We start from the raw sequence: 19,385 nt of genomic DNA, 5'->3' as shown, positions 1-19,385 counted from the left end.
CATTCCTCCCTCAGCCAGCATCAGCAGCAGCGCCGTCCGCGACAGAGGAGCATCCTCCGCCCACCACCCGCCGTTGAGGAGCAGCTGCGCCGTCCATTCTGAGGAGCCGCCCGCCGTTCTTCTTCCTCCACCGGCGACACGTGTACCTCCAGATCTCAACAGGCAAGCTGCAAATCTTCCCGATCTGCCTACCCTTGTTCTCTCTCATCTCCATTATTGGCAACAAGGTCAAATTAGGGTTCTGAAATTAGATAATATAGGAGATTAATCGAAGGGGAAAAGGAACATTTGACCACCAGCTAGCATAAGGATTTCATTTTCAGTGGTTTGAGGCAAGATCCGCTCTTCGCTGCCATGGATTTTGATGGACAGCAGGTTCTATTTGAAAGGAGAAGAGAGATAGTGTAGGGAAGAAGTCACTCAGTTTACTAGCCAGTACTGACTTTGATAGTATGACCTTCCCAGGTTTAAGGGGCATGGCATGTTGGCACCATTCACAGCTGGATGGCAGAGCAATGGTGTGCATCTGTTGGTTATTGAGAGATCTAAGGTTGCGACTCTCTAATTATAGCATTATATATGTTTACTTCTCATGCAATGTAGCGTTTGATATTGGAAATGGCAGCTAAGATGTTAATTACAATATGCTATGGATGTAAACTATGTATCTATGTTTTTCTTATACAATGTTAACCTACATATGCAGGGTTCTTATGTTTATGACATCAATGGGAACAAGTATCCAGATTCTCTAGCAGGACTGTGGTGTACAACTTTAGGTACGTAAAGTACAATCTTTGAAGTGTGATTTTTGCGATTATGTACCACAGAATTGTTCATTCTTTGGGATAATACCCTGCATCACCATTTTGTTTTTTGCATTTAAAAGTGATGTATAAAGTCTAATTTGTATCCTTTGAAGTGCATCTCTTGTTGACAATTGATTTGTAACCCCAAATATGAAACATGACTCTCTTAATTGCTGGAAATATTGGTCATATCTATTTCAAGAAAGGTTGTGCACCCAACATTTATAGCTCCCATTCCATGCAATCAGCCCAATATGCTTCCTGTTCCTTTACAGAAATTAACATTTGGTCTATAGTGTGAAAGGGCGGAACTGAACCTATATGCTTCTGCCTGTTATTACATCATTTCTATATGCTTCTTCCTATTATTACGACAAATTTTAGATATGACAATGTCAGAGACCATGTCAGGACCCCGACTCGATGTCACATCGATCTAGCCTGTAGCACCTCATATCACTTTGCGGCCTCACGCACGGTATCCCCACGGGTGTCGCCTTACCTTTGCCCGGGACCGTTTGCGCCTTTTGGCTCACGTATATGATAGTGTCGCTAGCATCCATATGATAAGGAGCCCGGGCTGACATGACTAGTCGTAAACCCAAAGTGGCACAGACTTACAGGGACAGGCATCCATGACCCAGCATCGAACGTGTCGGTCATCAGCGAGTGAATCCAGGCTGTAGCACTGGGCTAGCAGGACTCCGGTGAACCGGGCTGTAGCGGGCTAACAGGACTCCGGTATTCATCGCGTGACATTTCCCCGAAGGGACAGACACAGGAACGAAGAAGGACACATGCCGGCCAGCCTAAGTGTTCCGGAGCAGTAGCAAGCTACCATGGCTCAGTGGAAACAGTAGGAGACATTTCCCGGTAAGAGAGGCTACTAAAGATAAACAACTAGATGGTCAGATCCCACACATACCAAGCATTTCAATAACATACACACAATATGCTCGATATGTGCAAATACAACATGGCATCACAACATGACTCTACAAATCAAGTATTTATTCATTAGGCTCCGAGGAGCGAGATATTACAAACATAGGTCTCATGACCCAACATTCAGAGTATACAAGTCAAAGCACAAGCGGAAACTATCATGTCTGAGTACAGACCACTATAAATGAAAAAGGCTGAGAAGCCTGACTATCTGCCAGATACTGCCGAGGGCACAAGATCGTAGCTGAGGTAACAAGCTAAACGTCGAAGTCCACGCGAAACTACTAGCGAGACCGAAGTCTCTCTGCAAAAACATAAATAGGCAAACGTGAGTACAAATGTACCCAGCAAGACTTACATCAGAACTATCTACATATGCATCATTATCAACAAAGGGGATGGTGGGGTTTAACTGCAGCAAGCCATCTTTGACTCGGTGGCTATCCTGAACTACGACTGCGAGTAACTCTTTTGAGGTGGCGCACACGAGTCCACATATTCACCATATCAATACACCACTATGGATCCGCTCCCGTCTCCCTACGAGAACGCCATTCATAGCACTCACGCTTATCTTGCGTATTTTAGAGTATCCACTTTCACTTGTCTATGAACTGATATAAGCAACCCAGAGGTCCTTTTCCGTGGACACGGCTATTCGAATAGATTAGGTTAACCCTGCAGGGGTGTACTTCTTCACACACGCTCTCACCACTTACCGCCGTTTACACGACATGTACTCGGCAACCTTCAAGCGGAAGCCCAACGTGGGTGTCGGCCACGGCCTGCCTAAACACTCAAGTCTCTAGTCCAGGTTTATCGCCTATTCGGGTTCCATCCATGAGGAGATCCGGCCGGAGTTTCGCTCACAGCCCCAAACGATGTGTACAGGGTTCCGTGACACCAAACGGGTGCCCGGTTTACCCGGCCACGTGCCTACCGCATCACAGCCCACCCCTACGGTCAGCGCTGTCCACGGCCTCCAGCATACTACAAACACCAGAAACTACTTGCAACTCCTGGACAGTGGACAAGGGTGATTAAGAAGCCGAGAGGGTCCATTGGTTTCGGGCCCAATGCGTGGTAGTAGCTGAATCATGGATCACAAACACAGAACTCAGTTCCTGAGGACGGCTGCAATGAGACAACCCACCATGTACTCCTACATGGCCTCTCACCGCTACCTTTACCAAATCGTGTTCACACACTTAGCTCACACACAGTAGGACATGTTCACACACCTCTGATTCATCCCCGATGAATCAGACCTGACTCAACTCTAAGCAGTAGCAGGCATGACAAACAAACATGAATGAGTAGGCACAACAGGGCTCAAACAACTCCTACTCATGCTAGTGGGTTTCATCTATTTACTGTGGAATGACAGGTCATGCAAAGGATAAAGGGGTTCAGCTACCGCAGCAAGTAACAGATGAATCGATGTTGTCCTAATGCAGTAAAAGAGAGCAGGAGCGAGAGAGTGGGATTTTATCGGAATGAACAAGGGGGTTTTGCTTGCCTGGCACTTCTGAAGATAACATTGAGTCTTCATCAGTGTCAACGATCACATCATCAGTACACGTCTATCGAGAGGGGACAATTACCGGTAAATACAGAAAAACACGATCAGTGCAATGCACAATATGATGCATGATCATGACATGGCAAAATGAATGTGTTTTGGGCTAATGCAACTAAAACCAGATTAAATGAAGTTGGTTTGAATCCAAGATTCAAATTCAAACTCCATATGTGATTATTCAAATGCCATGTAATTGATTTGTGCTAAACAGCAGCTATAAGTTGTTCTAACATGCATGAAAATGGTACAGATGGATTCCTTGAATTTTTCTGATAATTTTTCATATATAATTTATTTAATTTGGAGTTACGGTTAATTTTCTATGATTTTTAGAAGTTTTAGGCATTTTCTGGAATTAATAAATCATTTAAGAATTATTTAAATTCCAGAAACATTTACTACGTCAGCAGTGCGTCACCGTGACGTCAGCAGGTCAACAGACGCTGCTGCTGGTCAAACCTGACGTGTGGGGGCCACACGTCAGTGACACAGGGCTGTTTCACTCACTGACAGGTGGGACCGGTCAACGTTGACTTGACTAAGTCAAAATCTGACACATGGGGTCCACAGATTAGCACTAATCTAAACAGAAAAATTAAACTAACCTAATTAGGCTCGGGGCCCACATGGCAGTGGCTCATAGGGTGATTAGCCCCTAACTAAGTGGCCACATCGGCCCGCCGGAGTTTGGCCGGCGGTGACCACAGAGCACGGCGGGGCACGTCGGACTTGCGCTAGGGGCATCGGATTCGCGCGCTGAGGGCACCGGGGCGTAGCCCGGGCTCTCCCGCATCTGATGGGGTAGGTGGGAGGCTGCGGGGACGCCGGGGCTCGTCGGAACGGAGCTCGCGGCAGCGCCGGAGTTCGGTGAGTGCGGGGTTGGCGCTGTGGTGCACGGGAGGGCGGGTTAGGATATGCGTTAGGCTCCTGGTGGCTTCCTGAGTGCGGTGACACGCTCCGAGACGAGCTCAAGCGGCTGTAGTGACGGCGGTGACGAGGTCAGCGGCGGCCGGAGTTCGGCCGCGGCGGAGCTATGGCCTAGAGCTTGCAAACGCGAGGGGAGAGAGAGGGGTTCTGCACGGAGGCTCACCGCGGAGCTGTAGGGAGGGTTAGTGGGCTCGGGGGCGGCCGGAGTGCAGCGAATCGACGGCGACGATCTCCGGTGGCCGAGGAGGGGAACGGCAACGTGGGCGGCGATGCAGGGTTTCCGGAGGGCCGTGGATCGGTGGGGAGGAAGAGAGGGTCGAGGCGGAGCTCGCAAGCACAGCGAGGGGTCGAGGGGGAGACGGTGGCCGCGACGTTACGGTGGCGCGGCTGCGGCTGCGCTCGGCGAGTGAGAGAGAGAGGAAGCAGAGGAGAGATACAAGGGAGAGGGAGAGAGCGAGGGGGTCCAGGGGGGTCGGGGCGGCGCCGAGGAGATGACGCGCAGCGTCGCGGTGGCCAGGCGATGCAGACAAGCAGGGTGGTGGCGTGGCGAGCTCGGGCGCGCGCGCCGTGTCCCTCCTCTGCCTACTGGCGCGAGGAGGAAGGCGACAGGGAAGGGAGGCGGCGGTGGGCTGGGCCAGCGGGAGGAGCTGGCCAGCTGGGCCGGCTACAGGTAAGTGGCCCAGGTAGGCTTCTATTCTTTTTATTTTTTTCTCTCTGTTTTGTTTTAATTCTGTTTTCTATTTTGCAGGTTTGTTTTGAATTTGGTTTTGAAACCAATTCAATTTATTTTGCTTCTGACAATATTTTTAGGAGCTAAAAAGAATTAAAACAATGCTCCACAAAAATATTTCAGAATTATTGGACCTATATTTATTTAACAGTAGATATAAGTCCAATTCAAATAGCTATTGATTTAATTCAAATACCCAATAAATGTTTCTGAGATACCGAAAATATTGGTTTGGATTTTACCTCTTGCCAATATTTCCAGAGGATAACAAGAACATTTTCTTGGACTTATTTGAAGCAATTTTTATCTTGATCACTTTTTTTAAAGGATTCTGAGGCTTTGAAAATTCCTCAATTCAAATTTCATTTGAATTAAAACATGAAGCTCACATGAGGTCTAGCCTAATGCATAACAGGACCAGGGATGTGACAACTCACCCCCACTAAACAAGAATCTCGTCTCGAGATTCAAGCGTAGGGTAAGGTGAAGGGGAAACGCAACTAGTATAATGTTCACGATCCAGGGTGCACTTCAAATGAACGTTGATTTGAACACCATCTTTGTCTTGTCGTCTTGCTCTGAGAAATCCTGTCAACATGACAGGGGGGGGGAAGAAGGAGACTCTAGAAGGGTCGATCTCCTCGAAGATCGAACAACTCAAGATTAACTTACGGAATGAGACATAGAACCATCTTTCGGGTTGAGACACGAGATACACATCAATAGGGGTGGAAGAAACGGATGACGAAGGTTCACTAGGTAGACAACAATTTCATACCTAAGAAGGTGGTAAACGATTGTCAACGTAGCGTGGAGTTGAGTTGCCATGATACCATAACGATACACCTTAGGGAAGGTGACTCGTAGAGATATCCCCTTAAGTGGCAAAAAGAATTACTTTTGATTCAGAGATCATTGAAACTCTTTAAACCAGCCTAAGGCAATTCTCGAGCGATCGTTTGGAGGGGGTCGGTAGAATGGCATACTCGGACTTGGATGATGTGGATTACCTTGTTAAAGACAACGTAATGGATGAATTTGCTTATCACCGGAAATGGAAGAGACCCATGGTAGAATGGCACATTGGCGGTGCAAGCTAGGAACAAAATGCAAATGCTAGGAATGATTCTGGTAACTGGGGAAGAACCCAACAATAGGGAGTGAATTCACTGTTTGAAGAGGTCATAGCATTGCCGAGGAAACTGAGAGTAATCCCAGTTAGAGCCGATGATAACACGTAACGCTTGTGCGTGCTCTCAAGAACTTGAGCATTTCCATATTCATCAAGGTTTTACCAACATCCGTGTCAAGGGTCCGGCAACACAACTTGCTACCATGATGAATGATGATGGAGGATGTAGATGCAAAGAAAGATAACACCTTCTCAGATTTCATCTTAGCGAGGCCAAGGAAACAAAATCTGGATGATCGACCGAGAAACATTTAGCACTATGCTTCTAATGTTCTCCTTGATGTGCTAGTGTAACCCATTCATAGAAATGGTCTGGTATCTAGGACATCAAGTAAAAGGTCGGACTTCGGGATCTCAAAATCCATAGGGGCAACTAGGGAGTAAATCCTACGAAATCCCTATGGGGAGGTGGCCAACTTCCTCAATCAAGATATTATAATAACAGGTCTTCCGGCTGGGTGTGTTGGCCACGACATCCACTTTACCGGTTATCGAGGGACCAATATTATAGTTCTTGGAGAATGTTCCAACCATCATATCTGCCTGAGATTCAGATCTGGTTGGTGTCAGGATATCCCAGACTCATCAAGTCTAGAAAGAAAAATGAAAGTTTGCAACACAAATCGACGAGATGACGTTGCGAGATTCTCGGGAAATGAACTACGATAGCAAGCTCCAAAACATGAGCTGGTTCTGCTACAAACATGTGAACACGTTGTCCCAGACAAAACATTATCACATGGTAGTCTTACAACAAAACACTACCGAGTTCAGGTGGGGAACCATAATCGAGGACATTGAAGTCCTTGCATAAGGCATGCTCTTAAGAAGGAACTTCTTCTCCTTGAACAAATCAATCAGTGGCTTGGTGTGCTCGGAACCCATATGGAATGAAGGTTGCAAGTCTCCAGACCACAGAATACTTCGCACATATGCATGACTGACTTGGGATGATTCCAGAGGAAGCAAAACTAACTTTCTCAAATTCACGGCGGCAACTTTCACCAAATGCACGTGTATTAGGGAAAATCACTACTTTCATTCAAACATATGCTTCATGAACGAAACACGAAGAAATGCTTACACAAGTTTCCAACACTAGGTTGATGTTCAACATGATTCATGGGGGGAGACAAAATGCTACTGATGGGCTCAACAGCAACTCATCGGAATTTCCATATCACTGGACTTCCACCATCATGTGAACACGGTGATAGCATTGGTCAGACCAAAGATGTAATGGTGTATGCTCGAGGGATCAACCACGAGTAGGACAACATTACGAGCATCGTTGGTACTGATTTGATTTGACGATAGCCCACACTCAAATCAAGGGATTGATAAGACAATAGGTCCAGCAACTGATCACAGGGACCAATCGATGAAGATATCATCTTTCTTCAACACACACTACACAAGAATATCCCTTTGGAACGAACTAAGTCAGACAAGTTCTTATCTTCCAACTCTCCAAGTTGTTGTCCAGCTTAACCAACTAGCTCAGGGATATCTAACACCGATTCTTGGAAAGAAGGTGGTTCATAAGAAACCAACTTGATCACGGGCTCAACATAACGGTCAGGTGATGACCTGGTAGTACTTCCGAGAAGATCTTCGGAAAATCACGAACCACCGATATGTTACTAAGCTCGAGAACAATCTTGCTTTTCAGGGCAAGATGATATGATCAAATGAGCGAGGACTTGACAAATCCTAACTCATCAATCAAAGAGTGCACCAGGAAATAAGGACTAGGTAGCACGATCAATCTTAGAATGGTGATTCAATAACCAACATACTAAGAATAAAATTATTATCCTTTAACTACCAAGCAACGAGGTTGCTAGGAGTATTGATTTCACACATCACAATTCATTTGTCGGTATTCCGGTTGCATCAACACGGAACCGAGGAATGAAAAAGGATGGCGAGAAGTATCACTATGTCAAGAATTCACAAAAGGTGGTGCAATTCTCATGAAAGTCCTGTCATAAAGAAGGTAATACTTCAGGGTAGAGCAGACCAGAAGCTGGATTGTAACTTGATCTGCGGAACACAACTACTTTGACCCAATCCTAAATATGGATGAGGTACTGGAGTTTGTTTCTCCTAGTCATTCAGGACGGAATGGCTTGACGGGCCACAAGAGTAATAGGCATCGACAAACGAACGCGCGCATACTCTTGACTATCAATTGATAGACGAAGGTCAGTAGACAACTAAAGAGGGACAACTCAAAGGAACATATAACTTTCTGAGTCGTGGATGCATAAATTAGTATGTCGAACCGAGTTCAACATAATTCTTCCGGATAACCCATGCAGAAAGGTAGAACTGGCAGAGTCACGATTTATGAATGGAGAACTCCTCAAGAATAATCCTGTTGTGATATTTCAGTTCAACGAGGAACTTCTGCCATAAGTAGTTCATGGTATTTGGAAGAAGAAGATACCACGGACTTCAAGGACTATCGCAAAGGTTACTAATATCCTGAAGGCACTAACAATTACTATCAACACGAAGTAGGTGGAGTGAATCTCGGGTTCAAGAACCCAGGAACAGAATACCTATTACTAAGTAGCATCACGGAATGCTTTCGAGGATAAAGGCTAGAATCATCACACTGGGACACCAATCATGGCTAAATTACTAGGTGATCCCCTAAGACACCTAGGGTCATAATAATAGCTCCAACATATATGTCAGGGCAATAAATTACCTCAACTCAACAATTAGTGTGATTGAGCTGGCATAAAGGAACATCGAAACCAGAGGGAAAGGATTTTACAAATTGCTTCAAACTATTTAGAAACCTGGGATGACTCGGACAGCATAACGGCTGTAAATGCTCAGAAAAGATTTGAGACATTCACAAAATGGTGGCATAACCACTCAGAAGCACGATATCAAGGTTTCGAGATCAACAATTAACATACGGAAGTAGTAGAAACTGAACTCAAGCTTAAATCCAACAATCTTATAAGTCTACGGATTAGTAACACGTGATCCTGATAGAAAGAAGAGAAAGCCTAGTTCTTAATCCCCGTAGAAGAGAAGATGATGACTCAGATCAGAAGGCCATGAGGTATAAGGAGTAAAAAGAGCCTTACGTTCCATCCCACAATCAATTCCCTTATATAACTAAAGAATTTCTAGACTCAACTTCGACCAGTTTGGCTTAGTAATCCTACAGGCAGTCAAGCTCTGATACCAACGCTGTCAGGACCCTGACTCGATGTCACATCGATCTAGCCTGTAGCACCTCATATCACTTTGCGGCCTCACGCACGGTATCCCCACGGGTGTCGCCTTACCTTTGCCCGGGACCGTTTGCGCCTTTTGGCTCACGTATATGATAGTGTCGCTAGCATCCATATGATAAGGAGCCCGGGCTGACATGACTAGTCGTAAACCCAAAGTGGCACAGACTTACAGGGACAGGCATCCATGACCCAGCATCGAACGTGTCGGTCATCAGCGAGTGAATCCAGGCTGTAGCACTGGGCTAGCAGGACTCCGGTGAACCGGGCTGTAGCGGGCTAACAGGACTCCGGTATTCATCGCGTGACATTTCCCCGAAGGGACAGACACAGGAACGAAGAAGGACACATGCCGGCCGACCTAAGTGTTCCGGAGCAGTAGCAAGCTACCATGGCTCAGTGGAAACACTAGGAGACATTTCCCGGTAAGAGGGGCTACTAAAGATAAACAACTAGATGGTCAGATCCCACACATACCAAGCATTTCAATAACATACACACAATATGCTCGATATGTGCAAATACAACATGGCATCACAACATGACTCTACAAATCAAGTATTTATTCATTAGGCTCCGAGGAGCGAGATATTACAAACATAGGTCTCATGACCCAACATTCAGAGTATACAAGTCAAAGCACAAGCGGAAACTATCATGTCTGAGTACAGACCACTATAAATGAAAAAGGCTGAGAACCTTACTATCTGCCAGATACTGCCGAGGGCACAAGATCGTAGCTGAGGTAACAAGCTAAACGTCGAAGTCCACGCGAAACTACTAGCGAGACCGAAGTCTCTCTACAAAAACATAAATAGACAAACGTGAGTACAAATGTACCCAGCAAGACTTACATCAGAACTATCTACATATGCATCATTATCAACAAAGGGGATGGTGGGGTTTAACTGCAGCAAGCCAGCTTTGACTCGGTGGCTATCCTGAACTACGACTGCGAGTAACTCTTTTGAGGTGGCGCACACGAGTCCACATATTCACCATATCAATACACCACTATGGATCCGCTCCCGTCTCCCTACGAGAACGCCATCCATAGCACTCACGCTTATCTTGCGTATTTTAGAGTATCCACTTTCACTTTTCTATGAACTGATATAAGCAACCCAGAGGTCCTTTTCCGTGGACACGGCTATTCGAATAGATTAGGTTAACCCTGCAGGGGTGTACTTCTTCACACACGCTCTCACCACTTACCGCCGTTTACACGACATGTACTCGGCAACCTTCAAGCGGAAGCCCAACGTGGGTGTAGGCCACGGCCTGCCTAAACACTCAAGTCTCTAGTCCAGGTTTATCGCCTATTCGGGTTCCATCCATGAGGAGATCCGGCCGGAGTTTCGCTCACAGCCCCAAACGATGTGTACAGGGTTCCGTGACACCAAACGGGTGCCCGGTTTACCCGGCCACGTGCCTACCGCATCACAGCCCACCCCTATGGTCAGCGCTGTCCACGGCCTCCAGCATACTACAAACACCAGAAACTACTTGCAACTCCTGGACAGAGGACAAGGGTGATTAAGAAGCCGAGAGGGTCCATTGGTTTCGGGCCCAATGCGTGGTAGTAGCTGAATCATGGATCACAAACACAGAACTCAGTTCCTGAGGACGGCTGCAATGAGACAACCCACCATGTACTCCTACATGGCCTCTCACCGCTACCTTTACCAAATCGTGTTCACACACTTAGCTCACACACAGTAGGACATGTTCACACACCTCTGATTCATCCCCGATGAATCAGACCTGACTCAACTCTAAGCAGTAGCAGGCATGACAAACAAACATGAATGAGTAGGCACACCAGGGCTCAAACAACTCCTACTCATGCTAGTGGGTTTCATCTATTTACTGTGGAATGACAGGTCATGCAAAGGATAAAGGGGTTCAGCTACCGCAGCAAGTAACAGATGAATCGATGTTGTCCTAATGCAGTAAAAGAGAGCAGGAGCGAGAGAGTCGGATTTTATCGGAATGAACAAGGGGGTTTTGCTTGCCTGGCACTTCTGAAGATAACATTGAGTCTTCATCAGTGTCAACGATCACATCATCGGTACACGTCTATCGAGAGGGGACAATTACTAGCAAATACAGAAAAACACGATCAGTGCAATGCACAATATGATGCATGATCATGACATGGCAAAATGAATGTGTTTTGGGCTAATGCAACTAAAACCAGATTAAATGAAGTTGGTTTGAATCCAAGATTCAAATTCAAACTCCATATGTGATTATTCAAATGCCATGTAATTGATTTGTGCTAAACAGCAGCTATAAGTTGTTCTAACATGCATGAAAATGGTACAGATGGATTCCTTGAATTTTTCTGATAATTTTTCATATATAATTTATTTAATTTGGAGTTACGGTTAATTTTCTATGATTTTTAGAAGTTTTAGGCATTTTCTGGAATTAATAAATCATTTAAGAATTATTTAAATTCCAGAAACATTTACTACGTCAGCAGTGCGTCACCGTGACGTCAGCAGGTCAACAGACGCTGCTGCTGGTCAAACCTGACGTGTGGGGGCCACACGTCAGTGACACAGGGCTGTTTCACTCACTGACAGGTGGGACCGGTCAACGTTGACTTGACTAAGTCAAAATCTGACACATGGGGTCCACAGATTAGCACTAATCTAAACAGAAAAATTAAACTAACCTAATTAGGCTCGGGGCCCACATGGCAGTGGCTCATAGGGTGATTAGCCCATAACTAAGTGGCCACATTGGCCCGCCGGAGTTTGGCCGGCGGTGACCACAGAGCACGGCGGGGCACGCCGGACTTGCGCTAGGGGCATCGGATTCGCGCGCTGAGGGCACCGGGGCGTAGCCCGGGCTCTCCCGCATCTGATGGGGTAGGTGGGAGGCTGCGGGGACGCCGGGGCTCGTCGGAACGGAGCTCGCGGCAGCGCCGGAGTTCGGTGAGTGCGGGGTTGGCGCTGTGGTGCACGGGAGGGCGAGTTAGGATATGCGTTAGGCTCCTGGTGGCTTCCTGAGTGCGGTGACACGCTCCGAGACGAGCTCAAGCGGCTGTAGTGACGGCGGTGACGAGGTCATCGGCGGCCGGAGTTCGGCCGCGGCGGAGCTATGGCCTAGAGCTTGCAAACGCGAGGGGAGAGAGAGGGGTTCTGCATGGAGGCTCACCGCAGAGCTGTAGGGAGGGTTAGTGGGCTCGGGGGCGGCCGGAGTGCAGCGAATCGACGGCGACGATCTCCGGTGGCCGAGGAGGGGAACGGCGACGTGGGCGGCGATGCAGGGTTTCCGGAGGGCCGTGGATCGGTGGGGAGGAAGAGAGGGTCGAGGCGGAGCTCGCAAGCACAGCGAGGGGTCGAGGGGGAGACGGTGGCCGCGACGTTACGGTGGCACGGCTGCGGCTGCGCTCGGCGAGTGAGAGAGAGAGGAAGCAGAGGAGAGATACAAGGGAGAGGGAGAGAGCGAGGGGGTCCAGGGGGGTCGGGGCGGCGCCGAGGAGATGACGCGCAGCGTCGCGGTGGCCAGGCGATGCAGACGAGCAGGGTGGTGGCGTGGCGAGCTCGGGCGCGCGCGCCGTGTCCCTCCTCTGCCTACTGGCGCGAGGAGGAAGGCGACAGGGAAGGGAAGCGGCGGTGGGCTGGGCCAGCGGGAGGAGCTGGCCAGCTGGGCCGGCTACAGGTAAGTGGCCCAGGTAGGTTTCTATTCTTTTTATTTTTTTCTCTCTGTTTTGTTTTAATTCTGTTTTCTATTTTGCAGGTTTGTTTTGAATTTGGTTTTGAAACCAATTCAATTTATTTTGCTTCTGACAATATTTTTAGGAGCTAAAAAGAATTAAAACAATGCTCCACAAAAATATTTCAGAATTATTGGACCTATATTTATTTAACAGTAGATATAAGTCCAATTCAAATAGCTATTGATTTAATTCAAATACCCAAAATAAATGTTTCTGAGATACCGAAAATATTGGTTTGGATTTTACCTCTTGCCAATATTTCCAGAGGATAACAAGAACATTTTCTTGGACTTATTTGAAGCAATTTTTATCTTGATCATTTTTTTAAAAGGATTCTGAGGCTTTGAAAATTCCTCAATTCAAATTTCATTTGAATTAAAACATGAAGCTCACATGAGGTCTAGCCTAATGCATAACAGGACCAGGGATGTGACAGACCACAAATAAAGAGATAACCTTGAAATCTTAGCTTCACATTGGATGTTTGGAACATCAATTCAGTACCCTTAGTACTAAACAGAAACCATATTCTCAATAAACTGATATTTCTTGTTGAACGTGCCTTTTGCTGTTGAAACGATAATTATTACTTAGCATGTGATATTGCCTAGTAATAAACTGAACCGTATTTTAGTGTTTTCATTTTCCTCAATTACCAAGTTTAGCATCTACCTTTTTATCTAATACACTCCATTATACTCAAATATGTTCTTTACAACCCACATGTGTTGCATTTTTTCTGCTAACAGGAGAGTACCAAATTTGTGAAGACTTTCATTTCTTACATTCGTTACTTTCAGCCGCTCAATAAACCAAGGTAAAGAACGACAAGCACGGAAAAGGCTAGCTGTTGGCTGTGGGTGCTGAGCTGACGGACAATGTGGAAGAAGGTGTGATCTTGGCAGTGGCCCATGAAGTACTTTTTTCTTTACATGTTGATCACTACTGCACTGTTCAAGTTCTTAATCAAGGTATTAGCCAATTCTCCGTGTTTTCCTCTCTACTAATTTTGACTTGTTTAACATTCTTTACTTTTCTTTCTCCTAATTAATCATCTAAGTTCCTAATGAAAGTAGCTTTGTGTGTGTGTGTGTGTGTGATCATGCTTCCTTTACTTCTATCGCTAAGTTTCAATTATCTCAATATTACCACTATCAAGCCAAGCAATGTTTTCTTGAGAAAATAGTGTAATAAACAGAGATTCTTTGTGTTGCAAATAATTTCGTATACTAAAAGAACAACTCAGCCCAGTTTGTATGCAGTTGGCACATATGTTCGCCAGAAACAGATTTAGGTGAGTGTGCATGTTCTTACTGCTTTAATACTTGCAGTGACTGATCGACTATGATTGTGGGTCACAACCAAGGGAATGCTAACCGTGGTGGTGGTGGTGATTGAAGAGCCCTTAATCAATTCGGCCTTATAGATTGGAGCACCAACATGGGATATTGCACCATCTAGCTCTGTCTATCTGATTCATCTTATTTTCTTGGTCTATCAACTAGAGGAATCTACAAGTATGTGCTGCATGTTTTCTGCTAACAGGAGAGCAACACATTTGTGAAGACTTTCATTTCTTGTTTACTTTCAGCCTGTCATAATTTTTTAACTGAAGACATATTATTGTTAGTTGGATGAGAGCTGATGCTATACTGCCAGTAGATAGACTAGGGTGCAAACTGTCTTAATCTGTGCAAATAACAGTGCAAACAAACCTCGTATTCTTTGAGGAACAAACTGATATTATGGTTACCATTTTTAACAGAAGCAGGAATATTAGTAAGCATTATATATTGATGTTACATGTTGTGCTGCACCTTAGGATCGTCAGCTCGGCATGGCCTTACAAAATATGTGCATTATTCGGCCAACCATTCTTCCTTTTGCTACCTGAACTGACAACAAGCATTGTAGTAACGTGTTGTTTATGAGAATTCCAGATTCTTGAATACGTTCCTGACCTCATGCAATCAATAGTTGGTCTGATCTCATCCTCCGACGACCAAGAGTTCCGAGACGAAAGCGTGGTGCCCCTCGCGAAACATAGGTCAGGTGATCTTGCACTCACCTTTTAATTATATTTTCCCTACAGTCTTCTATGTGTAATATTCACTACATTAATGTAATTTCTATTTTATTCATGTTGTAAAGAACGGCTTCAGCATCATAGGATGTGCAATAATAAGAGCAAAATTTATCATCCACTTCACAGAGAAAATTCAGTATCAAATGTACTTAAACACACTCTGTTCACAGTTAGACCTATTTGTCAATGTATTTTGTCACTTTTTATTTACCCCCTTGTTGTACTCTTTTCTCATCACTGTATTTCTCCATCAGCCATCCCTTCTCTTCCCTTGTGCTTCCCTCTTTTTTCTGGTCTTCTTCAAATCTCTAAAGTTACAGTAAGAACCTTATTACTGATGCCTTAGAACAAATCTGATTGCTTAAGAATGGGCGCATAATTTTTATAGTAAACCATGTGATATGGTAGGAGCTAGCGCGTGGCTTTGGTTTATTTTCTAATAAGGATATCTTATGTAACCAAACTGTTTGCAATATCTTCTATTTTTTAGATATTGTTTTAGATCTTTGGGATCATTGGCAACTCGCAAGTTTGAAAAAATTCTCATTTCTATGATTGCTCAAACACAGAAGTTCTTTTTTTGCAGGGACATGACAGAAAGTTGCAAGTCCACAAGTTGATCTAAGATGTCTCGGTCATCGCTTTTGTTCATAACATGGTAGACACATTTTGTTCATATGGAAGTTGATGCCGGCTTGGTGATTGAAGGATTGGTCACTTTCATAATACTCCCTCTGTACCAAAATACTCGTAGTTGGGGGAACTTGAACTAATTTCCCCCAACTACAAGTACTTCAGCACAGAGGAAGTATTTTGTAGTAGCCAAGTGATCGAACAATTGGTCTCTTAGGAGCTTAGCCTTTATATTTTGCAGCAGGACACATCTTGTATGTCGACTTATGTATTACCTTCATGGTTGTAGAAAACTCGAGTGAAGATAACAATTTTTCAATATATGTTGAATAAATGTACTAGTGAATGGTGAATGGTGTCTTGTGATGAATAGAAGAGTGCAATTATTTGTATATGTATTGTGCATTGAACGCATGTAATTTTATTGAAAATATGGTGTAAATGCATTTTGTGCTGAAATGTAGAGCCCTGGCAGCAAAAGTGTCGGCAGAAGTATTGGACGTCGCACTATGTGTCAGCATAGCACATTAACAGACAAACTGTCGGCGTAAAAATGGACGTTGCACTATGTGTTGGCATAGCACAGTGTCAGATGATCTGTCGGCATAGCATAGTCCATCGGTATAGAATTGCCGGTCGCCATAGATCTCACCTAGCCCATCAAACTGTCTGTCGGCATAGATTTATTTGTCGGTAAAGGCCTTTCCCGGCAGGACTATAGGCGATAACTCATTTCTGTCGCCATAGATCTTTGCTGACACTAAATGTGTCGCCTTAGGTGACATATGCGAACAGATTGTTTCACGCTGATTTGAGTGTCGTGGTGTAGTGCCCCGAGGCGGCGTCCAACCACCCATCCTCGATCGGTGCAATTGGCTCTGAATTAAGGGTCGAAGCCGATGCGGGTGCGGCCTCCAGGGCACTATTCGGCGACAGAGCTAGATCATGCTCGTCGTGACAATGCGGCGCGCTCGGCAGTGGCTCGAATCCGTCGAAGATCAAGTCCCCGCGGATGTCCGCCGTGTAGTTTAAACTTCCAAATCTGACCTGGCGGCTAGGGGCATAGCTTTCGATCTGCTCCAGATGGCCAAGTGAATTGGCCCGTAGTGCGAAGCCACCGAAGACGAAGATCTATCTGGGGAGGAAGGTCTCTCCCTGGACTGCATCGCCATTGATGATCGTAGGAGCCATCAAGCCTAACGACGACGACACAGAGGAACTCTCAATGAAAGCACCAATGTCGGTGTCAAAACTGGCGGATCTCGGGTAGGGGGTCCCGAACTGTGCGTCTAGGCCGGATGGTAACAGGAGGCAAGGGACACAAAGTTTTACCCACGTTCGGGCCCTCTTGATGGAGGTAAAACCCTACGTCCTGCTTGATTAATATTGATGATATGGGTAGTACAAGAGTAGATCTACCACGAGATCGGAGAGGCTAAACCCTAGAAGCTAGCCTATGGTATGATTGTTGTTCTGTATGTTGTCCTACGGACTTAAACCCTCCGGTTTATATAGACACCGGAGAGGGTTAGGGTTACACAAAGTCGGTTACAATGGTAGGAGATCTACATATCCATATCACCAAGCTTGCCTTCCACGCCAAGGAAAGTCCCTCCCGGACACGGGACGGAGTCTTCAATCTTGTATCTTCATAGTCCAGGAGTCCGGCTGAAGGTATAGTCCAGCCATCCGGATACCCCTAGCCCAGGACTCCCTCAGCCGCGACCTCCCATGTTGTCGAAGTCTCTGAGCTGAGGCACAGGCTGGAGCGGACCAAGAACGAGCTCGACGAGGTCAAGGTTCGGCTCCAGGAGAGGCAATTTCAGTGACTACTTGTTGTTTGTTACAAAGGACAGGCGCTATATATTGACCGTTGTGTCGTAGTATGTGTAGGAGCTGCGACCAAGGTCGAGGACCTGAAGAAGGCCCTGGGCGAGGCCGAGGAGAAGGCTGTCCAACAGCAGGCCGCTCGTAAGAAGTCCAAGGCCCGGGTCAAGGAAATCCAGTAGGAGCTCCAGGATGCGGTCAAGAAATGCGAAGCCTTGGAGCATGATGCGTCGGTTCAAGGGACCGAACTCGCCAAGGCTCGTCAGAGCGTGGAGGCCGCACGAAATGAGGCCAAGAAGATCACGGCGGGTAAGGCATTTAAGATGCAAAGCAAGTGTGACGAGAAGCAGTACCTTTTACTAACCCGGGTTCGGAGTTCCCCAGGAGCATTTGCGGATTTGCCATGTAGTGTATTAGATGCCGTGGAGTTCTACCGAGCCGAAGGAGGGTGTTCTACGGAGAAGCTATTCTGGTCACAGTATGCGGGGCCAGAGCATCCCGTGTCCTTCACCAATCAGCTCAAACAACTGGTGGAGCTGCATAGGGTGGCCGAACTAGCCATGAAGGATTTCATAATCCGGCTATGGCCAGCCAAAGCTAGGCCAATCAGTTACTTCAGACTTGTGAGGCAAATGGTGAGCGCCTGTCCTCGACTGGACATCATCATGTGCGCTTGGCCTGAATGGAAGGTGCGCGCATGGCCTTCGCCCGTTGCAAGATGTGGTGGGCGAAGATGGACACCATCGAGGTGACCACAGGGCCACCGGAGGGCAAAGAACACCGCACCCTAACGGTATTTTGCAGATGTCTTGGAGGGTTCCCGTCTTGCGGTGACACAATGTTCGCAGGATATTGTATTTGAGTAAATGTACGTGTGTTACCTTTGCCTTATACTGGAACAAAGTCAGTTTTGTAATATAATATTGTTATGCTTTGAATTGTTTCCTCCCGTGTGGCTGTTTTGTATGTAATCTGAGGGTTGGCCAGTCGTCGGCTTCTGCTCTCATGTAAGTAGTACAAAGGTGTTCGGGATGGAATCTAAACAATCTTGATCCAATTGTATGGTCCTTGAAGGAGTTGTTTAGCGCAACGAACAAGGCAATCAGACTGTACGGCATAAACGCCCTCACTTAGCCATAGGAGTTTTATAATAAAGCATAGGTGCAGCTCCTGGTTCGAACCAGGGGACTGTTAGCATCTTGATCGTGAAGTGCCGATCTTTCACATAATGCGGAAAAAATCTCCAACGATTTGTGACCCTCGAACAGCTGACCGGCTCTCGCCGTATCATGACAGTCAGTTTTTGGCTTTCTCTACTGAGGTGCTCATCTGGTCAAGGCCAGGGCACAATCGCAGTAGTTCTCCCTTTACTACCCTAGCTGATTTAGCGGAACATAGGGTAGCAAGCACATGAGCCGGGCAACCGAACTATTGACCAAAGACATGATACAGAGCCAATGCATATAATGCTAAATTCGAGGTGCCGAACTTATCTTTAGGGATTGTTCGGGCTTTGTTGCCGTATCATGGGGCGATGGGCAGCCCCTGGCAAATATGACACGTACCCGTGTGTACGACTGCTATGAAATAATAAATATAAAGGAAAACAGAGGGAGAAAAGAGATAGGGTCCGGAGCCCTTGAACTTGGCTCATGAACTGT

The 19,385-nt window shown here is 46.1% G+C and overlaps 1 long non-coding RNA gene across 2 annotated transcripts; it reads left to right on the top strand.

The window, feature by feature from the left end:
- Positions 1-460: 460 nt before the first annotated feature.
- LOC119364409 lies at positions 461-16,272 on the top strand. 2 transcript variants are annotated; one of them, XR_005174923.1, is made up of 5 exons: positions 461-550; positions 707-779; positions 13,979-14,149; positions 14,510-15,225; positions 15,851-16,272. It is a non-coding gene; the product is annotated as an uncharacterized LOC119364409 (long non-coding RNA). The 2 variants fall into 2 exon arrangements; XR_005174925.1 differs by having other exon boundaries at positions 13,928-14,149.
- Positions 16,273-19,385: the final 3,113 nt, after the last annotated feature.

This window comes from Triticum dicoccoides, chromosome 1A (assembly GCF_002162155.2).
Source record: "Triticum dicoccoides isolate Atlit2015 ecotype Zavitan chromosome 1A, WEW_v2.0, whole genome shotgun sequence".
Taxonomy (NCBI): Eukaryota; Viridiplantae; Streptophyta; class Magnoliopsida; order Poales; family Poaceae; genus Triticum; species Triticum dicoccoides.
This window is presented reverse-complemented; position numbering and strand designations above follow the sequence as displayed.